This window comes from Ursus arctos, unplaced genomic scaffold, assembly GCF_023065955.2.
Source record: "Ursus arctos isolate Adak ecotype North America unplaced genomic scaffold, UrsArc2.0 scaffold_3, whole genome shotgun sequence".
In the NCBI taxonomy this organism is placed as follows: Eukaryota; Metazoa; Chordata; class Mammalia; order Carnivora; family Ursidae; genus Ursus; species Ursus arctos.
This window is the reverse complement of record NW_026622985.1, coordinates 38,042,149-38,058,904: the sequence shown is the minus strand read 5'-3', so window position 1 is coordinate 38,058,904 and position 16,756 is coordinate 38,042,149. Positions and strand designations below refer to the sequence as shown.

Genomic DNA, 16,756 nt, shown 5'->3' with positions numbered 1-16,756 from the left:
AGATGTATTATAAAAGCTTCCTGGTAACCACAGAGCAAAAACCTACTAGAGACACAAATGATAAAGAATGAAAGCCCACTAGTACAAATCATCATCAACTCACAAAGCAAGATAGGAAGAAAAGAACAAAGGAACTACAAAATGATCAGAAAGCAATTAACAAAATGGCAATAGTAAGTCCTTACCTATCACAAAAAATTATTCTAAATATAAATGGCTTGAATTCTCCAGTTAAAAGACACAGTGACTGAATGAATTATATGGTGTCTATAAGAGACTCTCGTAAGCTTTATGGACCTTCATTGGCTGAAAATGAAAGGAATGAAAATGATACTCCATGCAAATGGAAACCAAATGAGAGCAAGGGTAAACATACTGATAATATAGTTTAAAAAGACAGTAGGTCAAAAACTGTAACAGGAGTTAAAAAAAATCATTATTTAAATGAAAAAGAGGTCAATTCATCAGGAAGATATAGCAATTGTAAACATATAGGCACCCAATATTAGAGCACTAAATTATATAAAACTATTAATAGAGCTGAAGTGTAAAACAGACAGCAATGCAATAATAATAGGGCACTTCAATACCCTATTTTCAACAATAGGTAGATCATCCAAACAGAAAATCAATAAAGAAATAATGGATTCAAATGACACTTTAGACCAAATGGACCTATCAGACGTATACCACAACGTTCTTCTCAAGTGCACACAGAACATTTTCCAGGATATGTTACATGATAGGCCAAAAAACAAGTCTTACTAAAATTAAGAGGATTGAAACCATACCAAGTGTCTTCTCCTATGACAATGGTATAAAAGTAGAAGTCAATCATAGCATGAAAGCTGGAAAGTTCACAAATGTGTGAGACTAAACAACAAGTTACTGAAAAACTAATGAGTCAAAGAAGAGATCAAAAGGGAAATCAACAGAAATCTAAAAACAAATGAAAACGGAAGCACAACATATCAAACCCTATAGGATACTGCAAAAGTACTTCTAAGAGGGAAGTTTATAGTAATGAACACCTATATTAAGAAACAAGAAAGATCTCAAATAAACAACCTTACATCTCAAGAAACTAAAAAAGAAGAACAAATTAAGCTTGTTGTAAGCAAAATGAAGAAAATAACAAAGATCAGAGCATAAAGAATTGGAGACCAGAAAATGGCAATGAAACTATGAGCTGGTTTTTTGAAAGACACCCCCCCCCCAAATCAACAAACCTTCAGCTAGATTAACTAAGACAAAGAGAAGACTCAAATAAAATCAGAAATGAAAGAGGAGACATTACAACTGATACCACAAAAATACAAAGGATTATGAGAAACTACTATGAATAATTATACACTATCAACCTGGATACCCTACAATAAGTGGATAACTTCTTAGAAACATACAAACTATCAAGAGTGTATCACGAAGAAATATAAAGCCTGAACAAATAACTAGTAAGGAGACTGAATTAGCAATCAAAACTTCCCAATAAAGAAAAGACCAGGCCTAGATGGTTTTAGCAGTAAATTCTACCAAACATTTCAAGAACAATTAATACCAATCCATTTCAAACTATTCCAAAAATTTGAAGAAAAAGAAACACTCCCAAACTCATTTTACAAGGCCAGCATTACCCTGATACTAAAGCCAGATAAGGATGCTACAAGAAAAGATAATTACTGGCCAATATCCCTGATGAATACAGATGCAAAAGTTCTCAAAAAATATTAGCGGATTGCATTCAACAACACTTTAAGATGATCATTCACCATGATTAAGTGGGAATTATCCCTGGTATGCAAGGAAAATTCAACATCCTCACATCGATCAATGTGGTTGAGCCCACTTTAGAAACTGAAGGATAGAAGCCATATGAACATCTCAATAAATGCAAAAAAATTTTGACAAAATACAATTTTACGATAAAAACAGTCAGCAAATTGAGTAAGTAATGCTCCTCAGCATAATAAAGGCCATATACAATAAGCACACAGCTAACATCATGCTCAATAGTGAAATGTGAAAACCCTTTCCTCCAGATTAGGAATAAGACCAGGATGCTCACTCTCACCATTTCTATTCAACATGATACTGAAAATCATAGCCATGGTGATTAGGCAAGAAAAAGAAATAAAAACATCTATATCAGAAAGAAAAAAAAAATCTCTGCAGATAACATGTTTATATATATATATAACCCTAAAGACTTCAAGAAAAAACTTAAATAAATTTAATAAATTTGCAGTATACAAAATCAACATACAGAAATCAGTTGCATTTCCATATGGTAAAAACAAACAATCCAAAAGAATAATTAAGAAAGCAACCTCATTTACAATTACATTAAAAACAATAAAGTACTTAGGAATAAATTTAAATAAGGAGGTGAAAGACCTGTACATGGAACAGTATAAGACACTGACAAGAGAGACTGAAGAAGACACAGAAATGAAAACATATCCCATGTTCTTAAATTGGACAAATTAATATTGTAAAAATATGCACACTACCCAAAGTGATCTACATATTCAATGCAATCCCAACCAAAACCTCAATGGTATTTTTCACAGAAATAGGGAAAACTTTCCTAAATGTTTTTGAACTTACAAAATACCCTGGATAGATACTGTGATCTTGAGAAAGAAGAATAAGGCTGGACGCATCACACTTCATGATTTCAAACTATATTATAAGGGAAAGTAACCAAAACAGTAAGGTAGTGGCATAAGAACAGGCATGTAGACCAGTAGAAAAAATAGACTATACAGAAACTCATGCATATATAAACTAAGTTTTGACGAGGAAGTCAAAACACAAAATGAGTAAAGGATAGTGTCTTCAATAAATGGCGCCGAGAAAACTGGATATCCACATACAAAAGAATGAAAATGAAACTGGAACATTGTTTTATCCAACTCCTACAAATCAATTTGAAATGAATCAAAGACTTAAATATAAGACCTGAAACCATAAACCTCCTAGGAAGAAACAGAGAAAATTCTTGACATTGATCTTGGCAATGATTTCTTGGATAAGACACCCAAAGCACAGGCAAAAAAAGCAAAAACAAACAAGTGGGACAACATCAAACTAAAAAGTTTCTGCATAGCAAAAGAAACTATCAGCAAAATGAAAAGACAATCTATGTAATGGAGAAAGTATTTGCAAATCATTTGCCTGAAAAGGGGTTAATATCTAAAATATATAAAGAATTCATACAACTCAATAGTAAACAATCTGGTTAAAAATTGGGCAGAGGATCTGAACAGACAGTGTTCCAAAGAAGATATACAAATGGCCAACAGGTACTTGAAAAAGTGTTGAACATCACTGATCATCAACGAAATGCAAATCAAGATTGTAATGAGTTATCACCTCACACCTGTTAGCATGGCTATCATCAAAAGATGAGATAATAAGTGCTGATGAGGATACGGAGAAAAAGAAACTCTTACGTGCTCTGTTGGTGGGAATGTAAATTGTTCCAACCACTGTGGAAAAAGGGTGGAGGTTTATCAAAAAATTAAAAATAGAACTACCATGATCCAGCAATTCTACTTCTGGTTATGTGTATAATAGAAACAAAAGCACTGTCTGGAAAGTTATCTGAACTGCCATGGTCATTGCAGCATTATTTGCAAGAGCCAAGACATGGAAACAACCTAAGTGTCTATCAAGGGATAGATGCAAAAGAAACTGTGATATATATCTATATATGTATATCTATATATCTATATATATCTATATATTTAAAGAACAATTAATACCAATCCATTTCAAACTATTCCAAAAATTTGAAGAAAAAGAAACACTCCCAAACTCATTTTACAAGGCCATATATATACACACACACACATATATATATATATATATATATATATATATATATATATATACTGATATATACATATATATATACACACATATATATACAGATATATGTACAGACATATATATACACATATATATATACAGATATATATACAGACATATATATATATACAGATATATATACAGACACATATATATATACAGATAGATAGATATAGATATATAGATATCAATATACACACACACACACACACACACATACACACACACAGTGGAATATTACCCACAACAGAGAAGGAAATCCTATCATTTTTGACAACATAAAGGACCTGAAGGCATTATGCTAGTTGAAACAAGACAGAAATAACAAATGCTGTCTGATTTCATTTATATGTAGAATCTAATAAAAATGGAATTCATAGAAACAGAGAACAGATTGGTGGTTGCCAAAGGCAGAAGATGGGGGTGTGGGGGGGGGGAATGAATAAAGATGGTCAAAAGATACAAACCTGCAGTTCTAAGATGATTGTCAGGGATGTAATGTGTAGCATGGTGAATATAATTAATAATAAATAGCATAGTGTATTTTTGAAAGTTGCTAAGAGAGTAAATCTTAAACATTTTAATCACAACAACAAAAATCTTTACCTATGTGACGTGATGGATATTGCCTAATCTTACTGTGGTAACCATTTCACAATATATACGTACATCAAGCCATTATGTTGTACACTGTAAATACACCACACAGTTGTACTTAATTGTATATTATACAATTACAATTGTACAATGTAAATATAACATCACATGTCATTTATATCTCAATAAAATGGGAGACAAATCCCTTGATTTTTAAATGTTGATTAAAATGTTTAATTATTTCAAGCCAAATAAAACATGTCCCATGGACTATATTAATCAGTATAAATTAATCTACACATTAATCTATATAAAATAGCCCAACACAAAAATCAGTGGCCTTCTGACTACTTTTCATAATGTGAGGTCCAGCACATTGTTAACTACAAGAGGGAATTTTTTTTTTTTTTTTGTAGTTTTATTTTACTCATTCATTCAGTTATGCCTTCAACAGTCTACATGAAAGATCTTGTGACAGACGCGGGGCTGCTGAAGGTGCCAGAACACAGAACCCCTCAAAATAGGTCACTTCGGCATAAGGATTATTTTGAGCTAAAGGTTCTTGAAAAACAGCAGGAGCAAGAAGGTCACACTAACCTTTCCTTTTTCTTCCTGAAAGCAGGAGATGATACTCCAGGGTGAAACTGCCCGCCTTGTATTAGGAGAAGAAAAATACCCTAATCACGAGAGACAGAGAGCTGAGGTAAAGAGAAATCGATACAAACAGACTTTGTCAAAATATCTCTTATCTTCCTCTAGTCTTTGTTCCTTTTTCACAATTACTACTCTTTGTTCAACCCAGTGCATACAAGCACTTGCCTGCCCCTTTCTGCTTTTTGGGTGTTCATTTTCTTGTGGAAACTGCTACGTACATCTAAGATAAAATTTGTATTTTTTCCTCTTGAAATTTCCTAGGAAAAGTAATAAATGGGTCTTGATATTTATAACAAACTCCTTTCAAGCACACCTGAATTTATGTTAATGAGGTGATTTTCAGAAAACACCTAAGAATGGGGGCTGGTTACCAGGGGAACCAACCAGGTGATTAGAGGATTAGACCTTTCAGTCCCACCCTCCCCCCACACCAAGGGAGGGGAACAGGCCTGGAGGTTGAACCAATTGCCAAAGGGCAATGATTTAATCAATTGTGCTTATGTAATGATGCCTCTATACAAATCCAAAAAGACAGAGTTCAGACAGTTTCCGGGTTGGTGAACCAGAATGCGTCCATGTGTTATGCCCAAAACTCCGCGGGGACAGAGGCTTCGGAGTTTGGGACTTGCCACATGTGCATCTAGCTCTTGATTCATAGCCTTTAATAGCCTCTGTAATAAACCGGTAATCTAGAAAATAAACTGGTTTCCTTGGTTCTGTGAGCTGTTCGAGCAAGTTCATCAAACCCAAGGAGGGGGTCATGGGGTCTGATTTACAGCCAAGCAGTCAGAGTGCAGGTGAACAAGTGGGGGGCAGTCTTGTGGGACTGAGCCCTTAATCTGTGGGGTCAGATACCATCTTCAGGTGGAAAGTGTCAGAACTGAGTTACATTTGTGCGACTCTTGGTCAGTGTCTACCAAGAATTAGAGAATTGTTTGGTTGTATGGAGAGAAAACCCTCACACTGGAATTGATGTCAGAATTGAAATGTCGTCGGAGCGTGGCTCTGTGACTAATGAGAATATTCTCTCTGGTTTCCGCAGCTGGGGGCACAGGTTATTGGACTTGTATCAGGTGGTTAGTTAGCTGGCTAGGCACCCTGAACACAAAATGACAAGCAGGATTCTCTTTGCCGGACCATGCCAGTTCACAGGGGAGTTTGTCTTAAGAAAGGGGTCTCGGTCCATAAGGGCCCTTTGTCATCTCTACCTTAGTTGCCTTGCGAGGTCATACAAAGTCTCATCCTACTATTGCCTACCCAGTATCACAGATGAGCAGGTCTGTGACCCGACCATCCCGTTCATGGGAGATCCAGAGAGAAGTTTTCTCACAAACACCAACTATTCTTACTAACCGTGACAATGAAGGTCTTTACTTTCGTAAGCTATTTGTTAGGAGTAACTCTGGATCTTGGATGGGGCTGCGTCTTTAGCCTCTTCTTTAAGGAAGCCTCTTGTGTCCATAGGTAAATCATGGGGAGGCTTACTGCTTCGGAGTCATATGGAAACAGATGCACCTTCAGGGCGCCTGGGTGGCGAGGTCTGTTGAGCATCCAACTCTTGCTTTCAGCTCAGGTCAGGATATCAGGGTTGTGATCTCAGTGTTGTGAGATCAAGCCCCGCGTCTGGCTTCATGCTCAGCATGGAGTTTGCTTGAGATTTTCTCTCCCTCTCCCTCTGCCCTGCTCCCTCCCTCTCTCTCTCCCTTTCTCTCTCTAAAATAAATAAATCTTAAAAAAAAAAAGAAAAAGAAATAGGTATACCTTTGAAGACTTTTGCTTTTCTATCTAAAAGGAATTTTAGAGAGCTCTCATCCTAAACGAATATCCTATTAATACCTATGGGAAGATCTGATTGAAAAAGGTGGAGAAAAAGAAAAAGATATAAGAGAATGCCTTGGATGGTTTAAGATTTCTTTGACAAGATTAGGTGGCAGAGATCAGACTTAGAGCAAAAATTAAGAAATGCAAGAGATACTCAAGCAAGCTTGAAACCTACATAAACACTGAGAGCTCCCCAGCACGCCCCCCCCCCAAAAGTTTTGACAACGTCACTGAAAACATGCAGGAGAGCTCAATTTATGTTCCTTACTCTAACCAAACCCCACTGATTCCGGGCCTGTGCATACTTTGCCCGTGCCGCATGACACACACACAGTCCTTGGATATCCTACACTTAAAGAAAACAATTAAAAGGCAATAACCCTAGATATCTGACAATAGGCAAATGTACCTCTGAATTCCTTCTTAGAGAGATCCTACATCCTTTCTCAAACGCTTGGAGATGTAACTGTAAATATTCCAGAAGGTAATTCTTGGCTAATATAACCTCTGAGACAAAAAGAAAAAAAAAAAAAAAGGAAAAAGAGTCTTATAAAAAAATAAAACTGCAATTTGGTATTTCCACAGGGTCTCCCCACCCCAAATTTAGTCCACAGCCTCCATAAAATTACCTATCAAAGGCAAATAAGAATCTTAAAAGCCTTTCCCATAAATACTGGTAAGAAGCTTCAGCTGTTACTGAGCAGGTAAATTTAGCTTGTTCCATCTGCCTAAAAAATGGAATTTAGATGAAGTAATCATCATAACAGTAATTACGCAAAGATGACATCAACTCATAGAAGTCAGGTATAAATACAGAAACAGAATTTACTAACTCATGGCTGAGATTTAAAATGAAAACTGTAAGTTCTGTAAGCTCTCTGTTTCCATCTGCCTATATGTTTACGGATGTCTCTATGAACGTACGCATATATGCATGTGTGTATGTGTATTTACTATCTCTGGATGTTATTGCCAAAATTAATTCATAAAGGAGCTCTGCTTTAACTGGTTTTAAAAATAATAAATGCTTATATGAAGTAAATATTTTAAAAACTCTCAGAAATATAGAAACTAACCCAGATGGTTTCCAAGGTCATGTGGTCTGGGATAATCTTCAGTAAATAAAAGCTAGTTTAAATTTGTTGGTTTAATAAAAACAGATGTCTTTAGAGTTGTTAGCATTAAATATAATGCAGACTTAGAACTTTTTCTACCAAGGTTTACTAGTCAGATAAGCTTATGTTATCTCTACTAGGTGTTTAAGTTACAGGAGTTTAAATTTTCAACTTAAGAACAAAATGTACAACAAAAATAAATTGTTTGATATATGTCAAACACAGCAGTAAAAAAAAAAAAGGTTGGGGATAGCTGTGTATTTTAACTTCTAGGTTCTTTGCTTCTCAAAATTTTTTCTGATACTTGTCTCATTTGTCAACAAGAAAAATATGATCATGACCAGCATTGCTTAAGGTCTCATGAAATTTTCATGAGTAATTCAAGCAAAATGGTTAAAAACAAATAAATTAAATAAATGTAAGTAGGCTAAGGTTTATAAATGAACTTTCCAACAATAATTATGTTTTACAATGTGTCTACCTAAAAATATTTTCTAAAATATTTTTAGTAACTTGAAATCTTACAGTTATACTAAATTAAATTAAATAATGGATATTCACTGAATATCTAGATCATTTCCAAGTAGGATAAAATACTGAAATATTAATTGCTAAATGTATAGTTTACTTACCTTTGGCTTCTTATTTGAGAAAGGAAAGATATTTTGGTCACTAAACAGGTTTTTCACCACATTTATACTATGAGGAATCATATGCCTCTGGAAATTATGAATTGCTTAGTCATAAATTTGATAATCTACAGAATGTTGGTAGGTGAGAAACAGTTCATAACTACTTAATTCCTGGTTTTCACTGGAAATTAGGGAATTCTAATAAATATATGTAAATAAAACTACTAAGAATAATGAAGGTAGAGGGGAAAAAACCATATGCAAAGTTTCAAGAAAAATATGATGTGTTTGTGGTAAGGGAATTTATGAGCTGTAAACAGTGTGTTTTGTTAAGGAAGAGTAGAGTAATTTTGTCCTAGTTAAGGATATTTAAATGTGGTTTAAAATTTAAAAAGCGGAAAATAAAGGCTAAAAAACTTAACTGGATATAAAAAGAGAGAGAGAAGAGAGAGTCTTGTGTGGTCAAGCTGGCTAAAATTTAATGAATTTATTAAAAGGGTTTTTAAAAAATGAGCTTCAGTATCAATACTGTGTCTGTGCCACACTAGAATTTAATTTCCTTTCTCAGTTGAAAGAACAAAGTTTTCCCAGATTGTTGTAAAAGACTTTCTTTGCCTGTCGAATAATCTGCCTAGAAAACACAGAGTCTGTGTTTTATCACAATAATTTCCTGTGCTTCATCTAGTCTTTATTGGGTCCTTGATAATTTGAGAAAACAGAGTCTTCTCAATATTAAAAGAGCTAAGGTTTTCTTTACAATCATGAAATCTTCAATACTTAACTTTGAAATCCTTTATTATCACTTTGTTACACAGATAGCTAAGAATTGTTTTACAGTGATCTGTGATCTTATTTGATCAAGTGTTCAAGGCTTTTGACATTTTTGACAAACTTCCCAAATCAAATTGTAAGTAAACTCCTTTTTACTTCAAACTGACTTCGAGACTGCCCAGAGGTCCCTGGAAAATCTCAAAAGAATGTGTTCTCTGACCTTGTAAAAAAGAGAGATGTGAACTAACTAGGTTTATTTAATATGTTAACATACATGAGAAACACTGTCACATAAGAAGTAATGTTAAATCTTCAGATTATATTTGTATGGGCATATGTTACCAACATAAAGTTTTCAGAAATTATATTGTATGTAAATTGAATTATATCCAAATTCATAGAAATATGTCAAAGTCTTTATACTGTGTAATCAGGCTTATAATTCCAGTTATAATCCGAGAATGTTGTATGCCAAAGAAATAACCAAAGTTCTTTGTCAATTGCATTGCAATGTACTCTCACCAGATCTTTAGCCATGTCTATTTTTGCATCTTGACATTCAAAGCTTTTATTTTCCTCTGATGCTTTTCTGAGAGCTTTTCCAATCAACTACAGGCACAAAGTGCTCCACCTTGAAAGAGATTCATAGAAAGGACTCGGACAATTACTGTAGTGTCCAGGTTTCTGGTAACTTCAAAAACATACCAGGGAACTGGATAAGAATTTCCAGAATTCTAAAAAAGAAACTAATGAATTCAGAAAACTGCTAACCCAAGATCAAGAAGAGTAAGAGTTGATTATATGGGACTAAGTGAACTGATGAGGATGATCCAAACTTCTACTGGTTCTTTAGTCTTTTGTGTTCCAGATTTGAGGAAATGTTTTTTTTTTTCCTTTTCACTTAAGCTAACTGTAACTTGCAACAATTTAGTAGACTATACATTTGTAAACAAAATGAAACATTTCTTTTTCTCCCTAGCTGATCCCTCTTGAATTCAGAAACTCTTATTGAATATTCTTATTTTCATGGAAATATAATAATTTACATAAGTTCAATGAGAGTCTGTTCTCCTTCTAACAGGACACAATTGGAAACATCCTTTATATTACCAAAGCTTTGACAGGAATGTCATGTTTGAAAACAATGTGCATAGAATCAGATATGACCAGATTTAAGAAACTAGTTTTGATGATATGGAGCCAATGCTTACAAAACTGTCTTGGAAAACTGGCCTGGTACCTGGCTTACCTGGTTCTCGGGCTTAAGGGTTTGTAAAGAAGGTCACTGCCTGGCAGGTCCAGGAACCTCAAGGTATCTTGCAAACCTAAAGAAGAATTCACCCCAATCTGTAGGTAATGAAAGTGAAGTCAGGTGGCATGTTTCTAATGTAGCTTCTTAGCCTCAAAAGGCTTTTAAAAGTCCAGTCTGAGATTCCTCATGAAAAGTTCCAGGAAAGCAGACTTAAAAAGAGCCTATATGGGGGCGCCTCGGTGGCACAGCAGTTAGGCGTCTGCCTTCGGCTCAGGGTGTGATCCCGGCGTTATGGGATCGAGCCCCACATCAGGCTTCTCTGCTATGAGCCTGCTTCTTCCTCTCCCACTCCCCCTGCCTGTGTTCCCTCTCTCGCTGGCTGTCTCTATCTCTGTCAAATAAATAAATAAAATCTTTAAAAAAAAAAGAGCCTATATGATTGATAAATCACTATTGTTGCTGCACATTTGTAAATCATCGGACCAACTTTAGGAAACTAGACTTATTTTGCAAACAAATTAGTCTTATTTAGATCATCTTTGATAAAAATGGGAGTGATCGTAGGGCAAAAATTCTACGTTTCAATAAAAACCATAGCATAGCCTTGTGGGTGGTTGAATAGTGCCGTGGTCACGGACTTGGAGCTTTTCTTCCTCTTTGTAAACTGCCTCCTGCCACTTTGTGCGTTTTGTCAGTAGGTAACATTCCCCTTTTCCTCTTATCCTCCTGACTTGACATCACTGAGAAGTGTAACTGCCTTTTTTCTGAAGCCGGACAAACAGGCTGAGTGACGGGACATGAACTTCAAAGAAACCCCCACAGCAGATTGTCTACAAGTGACGTTCATCCCTGCTGCTCTGAGGCCACTCAGGAAGTTCATCAGAGCACCTGATGCCATCCCCAGAAACATTCAAACTGCAAACCAAAGAAAATTCATCAGACTGCCACTACCTGTCCTCATCCTACCATCTAAAGAGGTTTTGAGCCCAAGATCTAGACATCTTGACTGCCCTCTGAAATCAAAACTGAGCTTGTCCTTTCTTCTCATCACTAACCTTTGCTTTTCTTTCGTTTCCATAGAAATGCTCCTCATAAAATGCCTGATTACGCACACCATGTGGAGGCCTAATTTAGATGGGCCTTCTGAAGACACAGCTGTTCGACTGCACGGACCTCTTCTCAGGATGGAGAGACCAGTTCAGTGAGATATGAAACAATCTACCAACTCGGCTTCTGGGCTGGGAGACTCCTTGGGGAAGTTTCAAAGGGAGAGCATGAAGGGTATCAGAACATGCCACCCCAAAATATGCCATTTTAACATAAGGGTTATTTTGAGCTAAATGCACTTGAAAGAAACAGTAGGTGCAAAAACACTGACCTTCCCTTTTTCTTTCTGAAAGCAGGAGATAAAACTCCCAAGTGAAAGATACCCTCTCTATGCCAGGAGGAAAGAGTCGTTCTTACACCAGAGACAGAGAGTTGAGGTCAAGAGAAATCTATGCAGATTTTGCTAAAATAACTCTTATCTTCCTTTAGTATCCCCGCGACATCTTTGTTCCTTTTTCACAAGTACTACTCTTTGTCCAAGCTAGCACATGAGCACTTGGGTCTTTCTGCTCTTCAGGTCTTCATTTTCCTGTGGAGACTCCCTTGTACGTGTAGAGTCAAATCTGTATGTTTTTCTCCATTCATCTGTCTTCTATCAGTTTAATTCCTAGGCCAGCCACAGAACCTAGAAGGGCAGAAAGAAGTTTTTCCTCCCCTACTCTATGCAGTAGAGAATGAAGGTTGTGTGACTATATGACCTGTCATATGTAGGTGTCTTATTTCTGTTGCCTCCACCTTATAAATTTTCGATTCCCAGTCGTCAGACACCATAGCTCTTTAGTTTTAAACATGGTATAGAGCCTGATTTAGGATTGTGGAAATTGCAGGCTCTTCATACACTATTGATTGATTTACTTATCTTTTGTGCTCTGTCTCTTGGAGAGACATGAAAACTTTTTCATTCTGTGGAATAACTGGCTAGAGTAAAAGAAAGGGTCAGTCTCATTCTCGCATCCATTCTACTAGAATTAAAGCCTCAGCAGATGGTATAACTTTAAACGTGACGATGCTGAAAATGTCACCCTTCAGATTCCCATCTAACTCTGGGGAATCTCCGTGTTTTTTGCTGTCTTCACAAACTTTGCTGCCCAAAACAGAACTCACGTTCCACTTGCCCGCTTTCTCTCTTCATTCCCCATCTCAGCTGTGGGTCTGAGATGGGGAGAGCTCCTTCCCTCACTACTGGCCCAGGTGAGTCACAGAATTAGGAAGCAACAACGAGCGTGACATATATCAATGTCAGGCTGATGGAAAAAAGCTGGCTTTCCAGTATAATCTAATGTGTGAGAAAGACACAGCACCCCTGAAGACCATAACAACTTCCAGGCACAAACAAGTCACTCCGTTTTTCAATTTTGACCTTATGATGGTGTATGTGTCAAGGTAGGCAGATAGAACATATTATATTCCTGAGTTGTATTTATTTGATTTATAACTTTTGATCATTTAGATATATGAAGGATTCCATTCGGACTCTCACCCCAGTTCCCATAAATTTTAGTAAGGTCAAAGTGATGCTACTTGTGGAAGTGACAATTTCCTCCTTGAACCCTGTGGCACTAGGGAGAGGAGACTCTTGCTTGTGAGAGGTGTCTGAGGCTTTCTTTTCCAGACTCTAGGGGATAACTAGAGAAAAACAAAAGCAGACAATAGTGGGAGTAGGACTGCCTAAACGATCTTCCTCTCTGCTCCATCTTAGGTTCAAAAGCTTCCCATAATCCTCTGCTTAGTGGCAACATTGAGCAGAAGAGCGAGGATGGCTGGGATAGAGTCACACAGAGAACAGGAGACTGTAAAAAGGTATATGACCCAAGAGATGTTTTGAGACTTGCTTGCTTTTTGAGAAAAGAGCAGTCTAGCAAAGTGGAAGCATTGGGAGGAAGACCTGGAGGTGGTGGGGAGAAAAGAGGAACATGAGGCACAGAAAGTACATGCAAGCAGGGTGCTTTCCCAGGGCCCAGGGGATGCCCCCATGGTCACATCCAGAAGATTTAGGCAGTGTGGTCAGTGCTTTCTTAAGGTAGAAGGGATGAAAAACCTGGAGAACATGTGTGTATATGTATGTGTTTGGCAGGTGGGAGGCAGAGACACTGATTTTCCATCCCCATCTCCTCTATCCCTACTGTTTAGATTTTCTCGCTGGAAATTCTGGTAAAGAGCTGCTTGACTCTGTGTGTGTGTGTGTGTGTGTGTGTGTGTGTGTGTGTGTGTGTTTCTTAGGCAGGATGCCCATTAGAAGGTGAAACAGAGTAGTCCCGTAATCGCTGCTTCCTCCTTCCTCAAGACCAGGCATGAGAGACCCATTCTGGTGAAGACCTGCACATCACTGGCCCAGAGAGGAGAAGCCTACTGGGATCACAGGTCTGAAATGCAAAGTTGACCAACCTTCCTCTCTGCCTCCATGGTCCCCGAAGCGGTGCATTGCTATCTAGAACAACGTGCAAGACCATCTATCAAGGTACAAAAAAATCAGAATTTCTATTTAAAAATTTTCTTTAAAATTTCTGTTCTTTTCATCATTTACAAAATGTATGACATACTGGTACACTACTAAACACATCCGGAGAGCATGCTCTAAATTTCTTTACTGATGGTCTAAACAATCAAACATTTTAAGACCGTGGTTCTAGTAAAGTTCAAGCTCCCTCAAGTAGCCCTGGCATGATTAGGCTAACACATGCCTGCCTTTCATGCTGAGCGGTTCCAAACTTCTACAGTTCTGGCACATACCAAGAAGTGAGGAAAGCAGAGGGCAGGACAAGAAGAAAGCTAAGCAAAGACCTTTCTCCTAATGTCTATTTTCAGCTTTTTCCAACGGGGAATGCACCACAAAGTGATCCCACCTTTCGGCAAGGGGGCCAAGCTTTTTGACTGCCTGTTTCAGGGCCCCCGAGGCCCTTCACGGAAGGCAAAACCTTCCAGGCACTTCCAGGTGAGGGAGCTCCATCAGCTGAAGGTAATTCTCTGGAGAGGCTGCAGCTCTGAGCTGTTAGCATCTGGCTTTCATGGCAGCTGGGAATTTGGTGTGGCCCATCGGATTTAAGGGGATGGGGCGGATGAAGTACCAACAGCACTGCTGTATTTTGCCACATTGGTATCTACAAATCTGTAACGAGCTTTACAGAAATGATACTCATGTGAGAACACTGCCATTTTATTCTCCGTCAACACACTAATTGTAAACTTAGCAACTTACAGTCTTGTGTTCTCTTTCCTTTAAACAGGGTTCTATTTTGGTTAGCTAGTCTTTCCAAAACCTGGCTTTTTTCCCCCCTAAATACTTTAGTCTCTACGTCTTCCTTTGTACCTGGATAATTTCTTTTCACCTTTAAGGTTTATCTCAGATGCCAATGTCTCTGGGAAGCCTTCCCTGATCCTTCTAAAGCTTTTTCTACTACTCGGTTCTCATCAACACTTCGTATATTCCTGCATCATTACGTCGTAGGATTACCCCACTGTGTGACTGAATCTGTCAGGCCTCGGTCAGGAAAACAGACACCAGGCCATGTTTTCTGGGCATACAGGATTTGCTGGGGGAAAGAGGGGCTTACTCGACCTCTGGCAGAGCTGAGGAAGTCATGAAGGCGGTGAGCCCGGGGTAGAGACGCCCACACTGGAGAAGCACTGGTGGCAAGGCACAGTGCAGGTGGGTCTCAGCAACTCACCCGGATGATGCCGCTCCGAGAAGCACTCTCCTGTCCTCGGGGCACCGCAGTGAGCCGGTGGTCCCCCAAGAGCTCACCAGGGAGCCACTCTGAATCCCTCATCTGCCCCTGAGACTGGCTACGGCTGCCTTTTGAGTACACAGCTCCTCTTCCTCTTCCACTTCCAGATCTCCAGCAACTTCCTTTTAGCGGACGCTCCAATCCCAGGGAAGGGGGTTTTTGAGAGCAAACCTTAAAGGAGATGGTGGTGATGTGGAGCTGACAACAGATTATCCAGCACAGGGTCACATGGTAGATTATGAACTCCCTCCAAGCTCCAGAATGTACCTCAATCATCTTTACATTTTGCGCTTAATTTCAGTTCCTGGGAATTAGAGGTGCTCCGAAATGTTCATGAAGCGATTAAGTGAACGAGAGGACAATGGCTCCCTGGAATCCATGATTTGGGTTGTATTAAAAAAGGTGCTATGGGGGAGCCTGGGTGGCTCAGTCAGTTAAGCAGCAGACTCTTGATTTTGGCTCAGGTCATGATTTTAGAGATTGTGAGATGGAACCCTGCTTGGGCTCAGGGCTGGCGTGGAGGCTGCTTAAAGATTCTCTCTCTCCCTCTCCCTCTGCTCCTCTCCCACATTCTCTCTAAGAAAAAAAAAAAGATGCTATGAAAGATCAATGGTCACCTCCAAAGAACATTTAATTTTTTTAATGATTTTTTATTATGTTAGTCACCATACAGTACATCCCCGGTTTCCGATGTAAAGTTCGATGATTCATTAGTTGCGTATAACACCCAGTGCACCATGCAATACGTGCCCTCCTTACCACCCATCACCAGTCTATCCCATTCCCCCACCCTCTTCCCCTCTGAGGCCCTCAGTTTGTTTCTCATAGTCCATAGTCTCTCATGTTTCATTCCCCCTTCTGATTGCCCCCCCTTTCTTTATCCCTTTCTTCCCCTACCGATCATCCTAGTTCTTATGTTCCATAGATGAGAGAAATCATATAATTGTCTTTCTCTGCTTGACTTATAAGAACATTTAATTTAATTGTTTTTTAAATTTTTAATTGAAGTATGACATACAATATTATATTAGTTTCAAGTGTACAGCAGTGATTCCATAATTATATATGGTATGAAATGCTCACCACACTTAGTTACCATTTGTTACCATACAAAGTTATAATATTGTTGACTGTATTTCTTATGCTGCGCTTCTCATCCCTGTGACTTATTTATTTTATGACTGGTAGTTTGTACCTCTTGTTCCCCTT

General features: G+C 38.0%; 1 long non-coding RNA gene across 2 annotated transcripts; it reads left to right on the top strand.

Moving 5' to 3' along the window:
* Positions 1-4,937: 4,937 nt before the first annotated feature.
* LOC113260447 (uncharacterized) lies at positions 4,938-16,220 on the top strand. Of its 2 annotated transcripts, XR_008956301.1 has the most exons (4): positions 4,938-5,173; positions 11,486-11,911; positions 14,107-14,280; positions 14,628-16,220. It is a non-coding gene; the product is annotated as an uncharacterized LOC113260447 (long non-coding RNA). The 2 variants fall into 2 exon arrangements; XR_007188136.2 differs by lacking the exon at positions 4,938-5,173 and having other exon boundaries at positions 11,194-11,911.
* The last annotated feature ends 536 nt before the right edge of the window (positions 16,221-16,756 follow it).